This window comes from Barbus barbus (assembly GCF_936440315.1).
Source record: "Barbus barbus genome assembly, chromosome: 19".
NCBI lineage: Eukaryota > Metazoa > Chordata > Actinopteri > Cypriniformes > Cyprinidae > Barbus > Barbus barbus.
Genome location: NC_136747.1, coordinates 6,050,702 through 6,065,053, shown reverse-complemented (window position 1 = coordinate 6,065,053; position 14,352 = coordinate 6,050,702).

The following is a 14,352-nucleotide window of genomic DNA, read 5'->3' as shown; positions in this document are numbered from 1 at the left end:
GAAAGACGTCACCTGGTCTGACGCACCTTTCTGAGGTGACATGCAGATGGACGGGTCAGAATGTGTGTAAACGAGATCAGTGGATCCATCCTTTATGTGTCAGCAGTTCAGACTGCCGGCAGTGGTGAGGAATATTTGTTTGGGCGCACATTAGACCCCTTAATACCTAAGGTTTAAAGGAATAGTTCACCAAAAAAAAAAACTATTTGCTGAAAATACTCTCCCTCAGGTCAAGATGAGTTTGGTTCTTCATCAGATTTGGATAAATATAGCATTGCACCACTTGCTCACCAATGCATCCTCTAGTGAATGGGTGCCGTCAGAATGAGAATCCAAACAGCTGATAAAAACAATCCATAAGTAATCCACATGACTTCTGGGGATCTAGCCATCACCATTTGGCCTCTCTAGACTTTCTCTATTTGGAAAAGACCTCAGTTTGAAAACTTTTCAGAAGTTCAGATCATGCAATGAATAGGAATATGTGTTTTGCATGTAATATCAGAGCTACAGTATCCATCAGATCATATATGATTCAGATCAGGAATATGTCTTTTTGCATGTAAAAGTCAGATCATTTACTTATTAGGGGAAAACAGTGTGCATACTTGCAATGTCAGATCATGCAATGATGAAGTAGCAATATGTGTTTCTCCTTGAAAAGTATGCTTTGCAATGAGTCAGATCATGCAATGAGTATGAATGTGGTTTGACACTAATATGTATACTTTTGCAAACAATAAATAGCAATGTGTTTTGCACCTTAAAAGGTATGCTTTACAACTGCATATTTTGCAAAGTGACTTACCTGACAGTGCTTTTCTATGAAGGAGCCTTAGAAATAGTTTACCGATCAGTTTTCAAGGCACCATAAATGTCAAGTCTAATGATCTAGAACAAATTCAAGCTTTAGCTTTAGATGGACTACACTCCTTATTTCTCTGTGGAAATTGGATATTTATAAACTAAATGCTCCATCACACTGCATTTTTCTTCTTTAACCAACTGCCAAACTCTAAGCACAGGATGTTAGGTTATCGATTCTATGCTGCCTTCAAAAATCAACTAGGCATTGTAGAAGATATGCAAATATCAGATTTGGATGTGCTTTGATGCCTTCCTTATAGAATCTGTAATTATGGACAGTCTGGAGTCTGACTCACTACTCCACTCTCGTTTCCTGCTATAAATCGATGTCCTCTTCCTGACGCTAAGGCTCATAATTGTTTGTCGGGAAGGTGAATGCAATAAAACGCTAGTTTGTGTCGTTTAAGCTGATCAGGTCCAGTCGATTTGTTTGGCAACAGTGGGGGTGCAGAGTGATTAGTTCACTGTGGTTATCGACAGTTCACACACAGTCTCCTCAACCAAAGTAAAATCGATTCTTGTCACACTTCCAGACCGGAATAACCTACATTAAATCAATGAGTAAGATGGAGTGTTCTTGTCTGGGCCGTTGGGCATACTGAGACAAAATGGCAATGTCACAGGGTCATCTATGACATGGGAAAGCAATCTTTTAGAGATTCCTTTCTGAGTATCTTCCAAAAATATGGACATTGTTTCACTCGAGTGAAGTAGAAATGACTGATTACCGCATTATACAGACTGAGCTTGTTTGCTAGAAAGCAGGGTAAGATGGAGAAACTTATAAACAGATATACGTTTAGCATGTTCAGGACAATGATGCATCAGCAAATGTGTAAGAGAAACTTGTGCTAATTCAGTTATAATAGTCCAAAATGTAAAATGATTCAAAAAGGTAAACCCCTGGGTAAACTGATACAGAATGTATAACCTTAATATCAATTTGATGTCAAATATTAGTCAAGACTTGATCAAGATGCTGTAACATCTTTTTAAATTCAGTTTAGCATTTTTTTTCTAGTGATAATTGGGTGAAAACAGGAAGTTAATCCCACGCTGTTTGTTTTAATGTATATGTAGACCAATATGTTTAACATTCAATTTACTTCAAATCAACATCATGTCAAGTTTTTGACGTCAGTTTGATTTGCATATTTGACCCCATTTTTTTTTATGTGAATTTTATGTTTTTTTCAACATCAATTGCCTTCTAGGAAGAAATGTTTGATATCATTCTTATATAGTCTATATTCTTAGTGTCATTAAATTATCAATAACTGTCAAAGCAGAATCCCAGTAATAGGGATTAATAGATTCATTAATAGATTCATCTGGAAGGTTAATTTCGAGGGATGAGAACCAGGAGGGTGTAAGTGACATTTTTGGTGAAATGGAGATATATACATCAAATGAAAGCTCTTAATGAGCTCTTTCTACTGGCAAATGTACTGTCATCCATGAGTGTAACATTTTTTATTATAAACAATTGAAATCAGTACACAAAGTCAGATCAAACTATGGTCAAATTTTTGTTTTGGCTCTCCTGTAAAGTTGGTGAAATGTCTGGTTCTCACCTCTCGATTTATTCTAAGACTTATATACAGGCATATGAATATATATATATTCATATCACCTGGAGCACAAAACCAGTCTTAAGTCGCTGGGGTATATTTGTAGTAATAGCCAACAATACATTATATGGGTCAAAATGATCCATTTTTCTTTTATGCCAAAAATCATTAGGACATTAAGTAAAGATCATGTTCCATGAAGATATTTTGTAAATTTCCTGCCGTAAATATATCAAAACTTACAAATTTAAAGGCGATTTTCTCAATATTTGGATTTCTTTCAAATAGTTGTATCTCAGCTAAATATCGTCCTATCCTACCAAACCATACATCAATGGAAAACTTATTTATTATTATTATTATATAATTTTTCCATTACATATTAAATGTTCTTCACAGTTACAAACAGTTCTTCATATTATTCAAATGTTTTTTTTCACACAAGTAAAATGGTTCAAGAACTTCAACTGAAAGGTTCTTTGAGGAACCAAAAATGGTTCTTCAATGGCATTGATGTGAAACCTTTTGGAAGCTTTACTTTTGAGAGTGAGTAGTGATTTATGCACACTCACTGTTTTGAACACTGAGCAGTGTTGTGTTGCCGAGAATTAAAAGTCTTGCACCCCAATGATCCCACGATCCCATTACGAGCGTTGTGACATGGTACCTGACCTGTCTTTGCTCGTAGAGTTTCAGAGGAAACGCTGGTGACATCTCATCTTCTCTCTCAGACAATCTTCCCTGGAGGAGCACTGAATCCACGTTAACAACACTTTTTTTGCAACTCGATCAATCCATGCAAGCTGTCGTTGAAGACGTGCCTCCCTGATTTTTTTGTGCACAGTGTTTAAATATCAAACTTGCAGATTGGAGGTTTTATTTTGCTCTCTACTTATATCAGTGATTCTTCATGTTCCTTCCTCTTGAATGCTAATGGAAGTAATTAGCATCTAACTCTATGCCCTGAGCAGGTGTTCACCCTTGGCTTGGAGAACAATTTATAGTCTAAACCAGAGCTCCACAGCAGTTCCTATTTAGTCCCTTGATACTGTTGTATATGTTTTTCACATTTATATACTGTATATATACCGCATTACCACAATTTTACCATGGTTAAACTATAGTGTAGCAAAACCATGGTTAATTTGTAGTTACCATGGTTTAACTATAGTAACCATGGTGGTTTTTCTGCTTTTATTTGTAGCAAAACCATGGTTAATTTTTCTAAGGGGTTTCTTATATTATGACTTAAAGAATACATTTTTTTTCTGTGAACACGAGCTAAAAGCCATTGCTTGAAGCGCTCTGTTTTGGTAATCTATCATCCTGGCGATAAACGGAGTTGTTTACATGTATGAAAATAACAATTGCAGCACTGTGTTTGCTGGCTGCTGTGACTGAGCTGTCCTCTGACAGTCATGTGCTGAAGCAGATGCATGGTAGGCCTATGTGCACAGGAACGTAACGAAGCCTCTATGCTAATGAGAGTCAGAGTAATCAGCCTGTCAAAATCACAAGATAAAAGGTCAGGAATGCTACACGATTATATAATATCACGATGAAACTGGCACCGGGAGCTTCCAGCAGAACGCCGGTTTGAGGCAGAGGGCTGTTATGAGAGGTGTCACCTGCTGTCAGCGCGAGACTGAGGGGTGTCATTATCTGAAGCTCTCCGGGGGAAAACTGATGGGCTTCTCTGAACCCAAGCGCTGCAGGAGGAGACAGACAGGGAGCGCTTCTGTAGCGAAATATCAAAACCTCATTTCCACTTTCAGCGCCATTAAGAATGAGGCTCTCATAAAGCCGGTAAGATAAAGAGCATTAGTGTTCCCACACAGTTTATGCTACAGATCCTTCTGGTTACAGAGCGATGTGCCATTATATATCTAAGTAATTGGACTTAAGATTTAAACTTGGCAGATAAATTGGGCCAAAAAAAGATCTTTTTTTGGCCCAATTTATCTGCCGAGACATCATGATACCAAAATATCATAGAGACTTTGTTGTGGGAAAATACACAGAACATCTTTGCAGCAGCTTGTTTTGAAAGACAAAAAAATATACATCAACACTAATGCCCTTCAAATGTTTTTTTTTCATGCTTTTAAAAGAAGCCTGTTGTGCTCACTAAAGCTGCATTTATTTAAAATACAATAATATTGTGAAATATTATTAAATGTAATTTCAATATTATAGATGTAATTTATTCCTGTGATGCAAAGCTGAATTTTCAGCATTAATCCAGTCTTCAGTGTTTCATGATTCATCTGGAATCATTCTAATATGCTGATTTGCTGCTCAAGAAACCTTTATTATTAATAATAATAATAATTCATTACATTTATATAGCGCTTTTCTGCTTCTCTAAGCACTCAAAGCGCTCTACATTGTGAGGGGTGGTGTCTCCTCGTCCACCACCAGTGTGCAGCATCCACCTGGATGATGCGACGGCAGCCATAGTGCGCCAGAACGCCCACCACACACCAGCTTACTGGTGGAGAGGAGACAGAGTGATGAAGCCAATCAGTGTAAGGGGATGATTAGGAGGCCATGATGGTCAGAGACCAATGGGGAAATTTGGCCAGGATGCCGAGGTCACACCTCTACTCTTTTCGAAAGACATCCTGGGATTTCTAATGACCACAGAGAGTCAGGACCTCGGTTTAACGTCTCATCCGAAAGACGGTGCTTTTTTACAGTATAGTGTCCCCGTCAGTATGCTGGGGCGTTAGGACCCACACAGACCGCAGGGTGAGCACCCCCTGCTGGCCTCACTAACACCTCTTCCAACAGCAACCTAGTTTTCCCAGGAGGTCTCCCATCCAGGTACTGACCAGGCTCAACCCTGCTTAGCTTCAGTGGGCAACCAGTCTTGGGCTACAGGGTGATATGGCTGTGGCCGTATTATTGTTTATTATTATTATTTTTATGTTATTAATATTTAAAACAGTTGTGCTGCATAATTTATTTGTGGAAAACGTGATTTTTTCGGATGAAAGAATAACATTAATTTGAATTAGAAATCTTTAGTAAAATTATAGATACTTAACTGTCACTTTTAATCAATTTAATGTGTCCTTGCTAAATAAAAGTATACATTTCCATCAAAAACAAAAATCTTACTGACCCCAAACGTTTGAACATTACTGTACATTACATTTTTTATATGTTTATATTAACACAATGTTTAATACAATTCACAAAAAGTCACGGTTAATGTTTTTATTATTAAAGTGTATGCATTTTTATTTTTTAATAACTACACTAATAACACCAAAAGCATATTTTGTCTTATTTGTCACTAACCTTTTTTGACCATTAGTCATCAGGTCCGCTGTCAACACAGCAGGTATGCAGCTTTATTTAACCCAGCACACTCACAGACCATCATTTCAAGTCATTTGTTTCTCTCTAAACGAGTGAGCTGTTTACTCAGTAATTACTTTGGAAGTGGTGGAAATGGACACTCATTCAGGCTCATTTGCAGACCTATTGCAAGCATTATAGCAGGTAATCAGCCAAAATAGTGATGAAGAGAACAAGATACAGTATGTGAGCATTATCACAATGACAAGATAATCAGCCAGTCATACCTTGTTGTCTTTTGCCATTTCCCCCAAACTTTAATGACAATTCAATGAGCAAAAAGGAAGCAAGAGAGACGTTCACTCTGAAAATTAGCTGAAACTGTACTCACCTTCAGGCCATCCAAGATGCAGATCAGTTTTTTCTTCATTTGGACAGATTTGGAGAAATGTATATATGTCATGACAACTCTTGGAGGGATTGGCGTGGTAATGTACATGACAATCTTAATGTATTTGGTCTTGGCGGAATAGATCAGCTACACTGCTGCTGAGGCAGAGCAAGTACTGAGACAAGTACTGCTGCTGCACATATAACATACATGAAATAACCCCCATATAATCACCTCGTAGCAGATTTATACAGGTGGAGCTGGGGAAGGTGGAGGGTTTCTGAAACACGCTGCAAACTGCTACAGCAAGCACTAGTCATTTATTTGAATTTTGGGCAGCGAGCTCATTGTCTACTGATACAGGAGAGAACCAATCAGCTGTGCCATGTGATAATGATGTCATTAGGTCAGACTGAGTTAGACCTATCGGATTGGCCATCTAGAGTTTCTTGCCAGAATTCTGTATTACATCATTCATCAATCTTATTTATTGTATTTTATTTTATTTTTACTCAAAGAAAAGGCCACCATAACAACACACTAACAACCACTTTACATTTAGCATATTACTGGCTTGCCACTCATGCCACAGGCCCTAATGTTGACAAGACAGAACAAGCAAGCACCATTCATGTTTTAAAAGTATAGTTTAGGCATGTGGCTGGTGTAATATGGTGTGTTGGTTTTATAAAATGAATAAACAGAGAAGGGAGAAATTCTGTAATCTACGGCAAGTCTTTTTGACTTTTATTCCCTCACAGGATATGAATTCTTGATATCAGCAATTCAATTTCTACTAGTAAAAAATATTATTCTTTATATCAAGAATGTACTGTATATTATGGTAATGGCAATAGGCAAGCCGTTTCAACTTTTATTAATTCGCAGCAAATTAATTCTTGATATCAACAATTAATTTTTCACTAGTTAAAATGCTAATTGTTGATATCAAGAATTTAATTGTTGATATCTGTAATTGTATTTTCACTAGTTAAATGTCACCACAGGCTGCCATTCAAAATCAATTGTTGATATCAATAATTAATTTCTTATTAGTTGAAATTCCAACTTCACATATCATAAATACACTTCTTACTAATAAAAATGATATCAACAATTAAATTGTCACTAGTAATTTAATGTGATTGTTACTAGTAAGAAAGACATTTTAGATATCAAAAATTACATTGATATCAGTAATGCATTTTCAGATATCAGAAATAAATGTAACATGTTGAAATACATTTACTGATATCAAGAATTCATATTTTTACTAGTAACAAAGTAATTATTGATATCAACAAAGGCAGTTGATATCTGAAATTGCCCTTGCAACTAGTGAAAATAGAATTACTTATATCTTAACATTTTAACTAGTAAAAATACTTTTACAGATATCTAGAAATGCCATTTTCACTAGTAGAATAGCTATGGTAATGAGTTCATGAAGTCGTGGCCTAATGGTTAGAGAGTTGGACTCGTAATCCAAAGGTTGTGGGTTCGAGTCTCGGGCCGGCAGGAATTGTAGGTGGGGGGAGTGAATGTCCAGCGCTCTCTCCACCCTCAATACCACGACTGAGGTGCTCTTGAGCAAGGCACCGAACCCCCAACTGCTCCCTGGGCGCCGCAACATAAATGGCTGCCCACTGCTCCGGGTGTGTGTTCACGGTGTGTGTGTGTTCACTGCTGTGTGTGTGCACTTTGGATGGGTTAAATGCAGAGCACGAATTCCGAGTATGGGTCACCATACATGGCAGTATGTCACTTCACTTCACTCATGAATATTAATGAGATCTGGTTTTCCCATAATCCTCTCTTCAGCATTGGCCAAAGATGGCGGAAGAACGTCCATGCGCAGAAACGGCTTCTTTATTTATTTGTTTTGTCAATGAAACATGAAATTATGGCTGGATTTATTTATTTATTGTTAATTGTTTTAAAAAAGTAATTTTATCCTTTTTCTTTTTATTGGCCACCAAGTCCTTCAGATAATTAAAAGAAAAATGAACAAGGCATTCATTTAGCCATAACATAAAAAATACTTCATGTCGTTTTTTCATGTTTACTTTTGGTTTCATTACTCTTTATTCTAACACATCAAATAAAAAATACAACCAACATGAAAAATAAAACATAATAATGCATACAATGTTTGAATGTTTTGCTGGATTTTTATTTTTATTTTTTTAATATAGTTGTATTTAGGCCACATTGACGAGTTGTCATATTGCGTGCCCAAATTCGTGCCGGCGTTTCTCTTTGTTTAAAGGCGGGTGCGGATTTTGTTTTTTTTCCTGTACATTTTGATGTAATATAACACCTACATGTTTGATGAGCCGACATATTTGCACTCTCTGCCCAATTCGGCTGGGATTTTCTTGACCATTGGGACCAAACGTGACACACACTGTAATGTCCTAATACTTGCATTATTTTTAAATAACATGTTGTCCAGTTCTTGAAGTATCGGTGGACAAGATGAATGATAAAGTCTATTGAACCTCTTTCTCATGTCTGTCTCAGCCATTTCAATGTTACGTTAATGATACTGCACTGATACACTCTTCTGAATAACAGTCTCTCAATTGTAGTGGGTTAGGGACTAGGTTTAGATGATTCCTTATCCTGTTCCTGGCTCACTCTAGTGGATAAAATTAATATCACAGCCTTCATCTTCCAGTTGAAATGGCTGATGGTTTAGAATTTGATTTTGGCAGCAGCTATTTGAATTCAGTGAATGCAATGAATTCTATTTACACTAAGTGAAAATAGCACATTTTATTAGCAATAGATTATATTTACACTATTTAATAATAGTAATATTTTCTTGCAGTAATAGTAGTTTGATGCTATTTATAGCCTACTACTTATTGCAAATAGTGGGCGATATCTGCACCTCAGTATTGTAGTAGGCGACATTATAAAACAGTAGCCTATACAATAATAACGTATTGAGTGTAAATGATAATTTGTATTAAAATTATTAACTGGATGCCGCCCCTACAACTAACCCTACCCTTAACCAGTAATCATGTTATTTTCCATTATTTCCTTAATTATTATTGAAAATAAATGCCTTTCCGATGTGATACGGGATGTGAAAAGAGAGTAGAGCGAGTTCGGTAGAAAGCGGAATCGAACCCGGGTCGATCGTGTCAAAAAGCATCAGCTTTTTGCTTTACTACCTGCGCCACTGAAGCTAACAGTGATTAGTTGTTTGTTTGTTTTTGCACTATTCTAACCCTACGACATGTTGGTAGGCGGAGTTATTGTAAGTAATAATATTATTAAAAATAGCCTACAGGAGCGTTTTATTTTCATGAGGGGGCAATCGAATGTGCCGTTCTCTTTTGGGCTCTGTACCTTGTCGTCTATCTGCCATAAACAGTCATAAAGGGCGGTACTCCTCATTAAATTATGCACATATCCAAAAAGGAATTCATTACTATGCACATATACAAAAAGGAATTCCTGATATCAGCAATTAAATTGTTGATATCAGGAATTAATTATTGATATCAACAATTGATTTTGAATGGCAGCCTATTGGTGACATTTAACTAGTGAAAATACAATTACAGATATCAACAATTTAATTCTTGATATCAAAAATTAACATTGTTACTAGTGGAAATGTAATTGCTGATATCAAAAATTGCGATTATTACTAGTAGAAATCCAATTCCTGATATCAAGAATTAGCATTTGAACTAGTGAAAACTGAATTGTTGATATCAAGAATTCATATCCTGAAAATGAATAAAAGTCAAAACGGCTTGCCATAGTAATCTTTGGATCTTACCTCTGGCTGTAAGAACATGATGAGAGGATTTACAGTAACGGTCTGTGGTTTCCCCATCAATGCCTGCTTTAACACAACCCGTTGATTTACTTCAGATGGGAAACAACTTAACCCTAGTTCGCCTTTAAAAAGGGGTTTGTTCCAAAGTGTTAGCAGATATTCAGGACTTTTAAAGAACAAGCGTTTGATGTTATTTGATAATGCTGTCTGTTTGTTGCAGTATGTATTTAAATGAGACTTTTTATGCATTTATTTACACAAGATTTGTTTTCAGTGTTATTTTAAAATATCGTTGCTTCATGTTTACACAGTTAAATAACACTTAAGACTAGATTTTTATGACATTAATTTCAAGCAAATTAAGCACATTTTCTAGTCCTTTCCCTTGAGAAAAAGAAATACACTTACATGCTTTTAAAAATAGTACAGAAATAATATACTTTGAAATTCAAATGGGCCAACCCAGGTGAAAAAAAAAGTATACTTGAATGCACTAAAAAATACTTAAATACCAGCAAGTACATTTGTAGTACATTCTTATTTTTTGTGCTAAATAAAATTGTAAAAGTTATACACTATAAATACACTAATTAAAAGTATATTTCTACTTCAGCAGTGCTTCAGTGCAACTGCAAAAATATACTAAATAGCACTGAGATTTAAATGGATTTTTAGTGCACTGAAATACTACTGCAAAAAATATACAGAGGACTTTTAATAGTGTATTTCTTAAAAGTGTGTTTTGAATAATTAAAAAATTAGTTCAATGTTAGTACACTTTTATATAGTTATCCTAAGTTTAAATTAAATTGATTTTATTTAAAATACATTAGTAATCTAATAGTTATAAGTACAGATTCCCAACTGTGGTACTCAAGTACACTCAAGTACAAGTACACTTAATATAAATACACTAATTAGCACTAACACTTAAACTCTCCCGCATTCATCAATGGATCTACAATGTACTTAGGCTTGCGATGCTTTTGGGAAACGCAGCCCTGGACTGTTCGCTGTCGTTACGGTTAGATTTCTGCTTGGTTCCGGTTCTGGATTGTTCGTGCCCATTGCAGTCACCGCCCTACCAGTGGACCATTTCTCTTGCACTCGAGATCTTGATCTCTGTTTGCTGCTCTCTACTTCCTCTAATAAACTGTTGTTTGCTGAACTCACATCTCAATCCTCTGTTAGTTCCCACACTAATAGCACATGATTCTATTACTTATTTGAACAATGTCTGAGACTTGGTGTTACGAGCACTTCCTCTGTCTGATTGCCTCTTCAAGATGAATCGCTTCTTGTATTCCCCAATTGTAAGTCGCTTTGGATAAAAGCGTCTGCCAAATGACTAAATGTAAATGTAAATGTATAGGAGAGGAAGAATTGTATAAACCTCTTATAAAATCTTTATAAAATATTAAATTGTATAAAATCATCTAAACCAACAACATGTATGTTAGACTTTATTCCATCTAAACTACAAAAAGAGCTGCTTCCAGAAGTCATAGATCCTCTTTTGGTTATTATTAATTCATCATTGTCATTAGGATATGTCCCCAAAACCTTCAAATTGGCTGCTATTAAGCATCTCATTAAAAAAACACAACTTGAACCCAAAGATCTAGTTAATTACAGACCAATCTAAAATCTCCCTTTTCCGTCAAAGATACTAGAAAAAGTAGTATCCTCACAATTATATTCCTTCTTAGAGAAAAATGGTATCTGTGAGGAATTCCAGTCAGGATTTAGACCGTATCATAGTACTGAGACTGCTCTCATTAGAGTTACAAATTACCTGCTTCTATCATCTGATCGTGGTTGTATCTCTTTATTAGTTCTACTGGATCTTAGCGCTGCGTTCGACACTATCGACCACAACATTCTTTTAAATAGACTAGAACACTTTGTTGGCATTGGTGGAAGTGCCTTAGCATGGTTCAAATCGTACTTATCTAACCGCCATCAGTGAATGAAGAGGTATCATATTGATCACAAGTGCGTTATGGAGTACCTCAAGGCTCAGTACTAGGGCCGTTACTTTTCACGCTTTACATGTTACCATTGGGAGATATTATCAGGAGACATGGTGTTAGCTTTCACTGTTATCCGGATGATACTCAGCTCTATATTTCTTCATGGCCTGGTGAAACACACCAAATTGAGAAACTAACGGAATACTTAAGTCGATATAAAAAACTGGATGATGAGTAACTTCTTACTGCTAAATTCTGAAAAAACAGAGGTGTTAATTATCGGACCTAAAAACCCCACATGTAATAACATAGAACACTATCTAACACTTCTTCATTAGTTAGGAACCTAGGTGTGCTGTTTGATAGCAATCTTTTATTTGAAAGCCATGTTTCTAGCATCTGTAAAACTGCGTTTTTCCATCTCAAAAATATATCTAAATTGCGACCTATGCTCTCAACGTCAAATGCAGAAATGCTAATTAATGCGTTTATGACCTCAAGGTTAGACTATTGTAATGCTTTACTGGGTGGTTGTTCTGCACACTTGATCAACAAACTAAAGCTGGTCCAAAATGCAGCAGCTAGAGTTCTTACTAGAACCAGGAAGTATGACCATATTAGCCCGGTTCTGTCAACACTGCACTGGCTCCCTATCAAACATCGTATAGATTTTAAAATCTTGTTAATTACTTATAAAGCCCTGAATGGCTTAGCTCCTCAGTACTTGAACGAGCTCTTATCACATTATAGTCCCCCACATCCGCTGTGATCTCAAAACTCTGGCCTTTTGATAATACCTAGAATATCAAAATCGACTGCGGGCGGCAGATCCTTTTCCTATTTAGCACCCAAACTGTGGGACAATTTACTCTGTCAGTTTAAATCTAGATTAAAGACACATTTCTTTAACCTGGCTTACACATAACACACTACTACACTTCTATTATTCAAATCCGTTAAAGGATTGTTAGGCTGCATTAATTAGATCAACCGGAACCGGGAACACTCCTCATAACACACGACGTACTCGTTACATCGTAAGAAGAATGGCATCTATGCTAATATTTGTCTGTTTCTTTCTTATTCTGTTTCTCAGTCCGTGTCCGGATCAGATGGTGGATCGGCGCCGGGAGATGATGTCTGCGGCCCTGATCGTCGGCGGAGGCCGGACACCTGGATGAGCGCCGGGGACATATCCCCAGTGAAGAGCTCGACTAACAATACAATAAAACTAAAAATAAAACAAAATAACTCAAATATAATAAAATACCTAACTACATAATACTATTATTGTTAGAAATTGCAACAATATAAAAATAGACATATAATACATTTATACATTTAAAATTTTAATTAAATAAATAATTAAACAATAAATAAACAATAATATCCTGGCCAGAGGAGAACTGGCCCCCGACTGAGCCTGGTTTCTCCCAAGGTTTTTTTCTCCATTCTGTCACAGAGGGAGTTTTGGTTCCTTGCCACTGTCGCCTCTGGCTTGCTCAGTTGGGGACACTTAATTTCTAGCGATTATCGTCAATTTGATTTCACAGATACTATTTAAACTAAACTGAGCTAGACAATGACATCTCTGAATTCAATAATGAAATGCCTTTAACTGAAAATTGAGTGTTTAATCTTGTTATAATACATTACTGACACTCTATCCTCCAATTTGATACTGTTTTGACACAATCTGTATTGTTAAAAGCGCTAAATAAATAAAGGTGACTTGACTTGACTTGACTTGATTGTCACTACCGGAAATGTGCAGATTTTTGTCAAAAATAGAAGTATACTGAATTATTAACTAAGATGTTATGATAGTTTTTGGTTAAATGTATATTCAAACTAATGAATCCTTAACTTTGAAATCATTATGATCAACTTTTTACCTTTTACAAAGAAAAAATGGATTCAAAATGCATCAAAATTCAAAAATTAGACTTAAAAATATTGTTAAAAATGTAAATGTTATTGATTTACCTCAGAATGTTTTTTTAATAGAATAGCAAATAAATATATTTACAATGTAGATGTAAGAAAATCTCATAGGTCAATAACTCTAATTAAATTATTATTACTGTGTTTCGGTAGTGACAAATGTGGGGAGAGGACAAATATTCTAAAACTTTCTGAAAATACAATCTGAGAATTAACTGCACAATTACTAGAAATGCGTACTTTGGATATTATACAATTTGCATACATAATTTTGGAAATATACACTTTTTTCAAGACGTTTCCAACTCTGACTTTGGACCAATTCTGTAGAATTCTTCGCAAAGAATGGAGCTACATTGGAGTGTTTGATAGTATTTTGGGTGCTGTCATATCGCTACACCACACAGTTTGCAGAAAGAGAAAGCTGAAAAGGTTTAATGTGTTACAAATAAATCAAGCATGAAACTTGATATATTATTTTAACCTGGTGAAATGTAA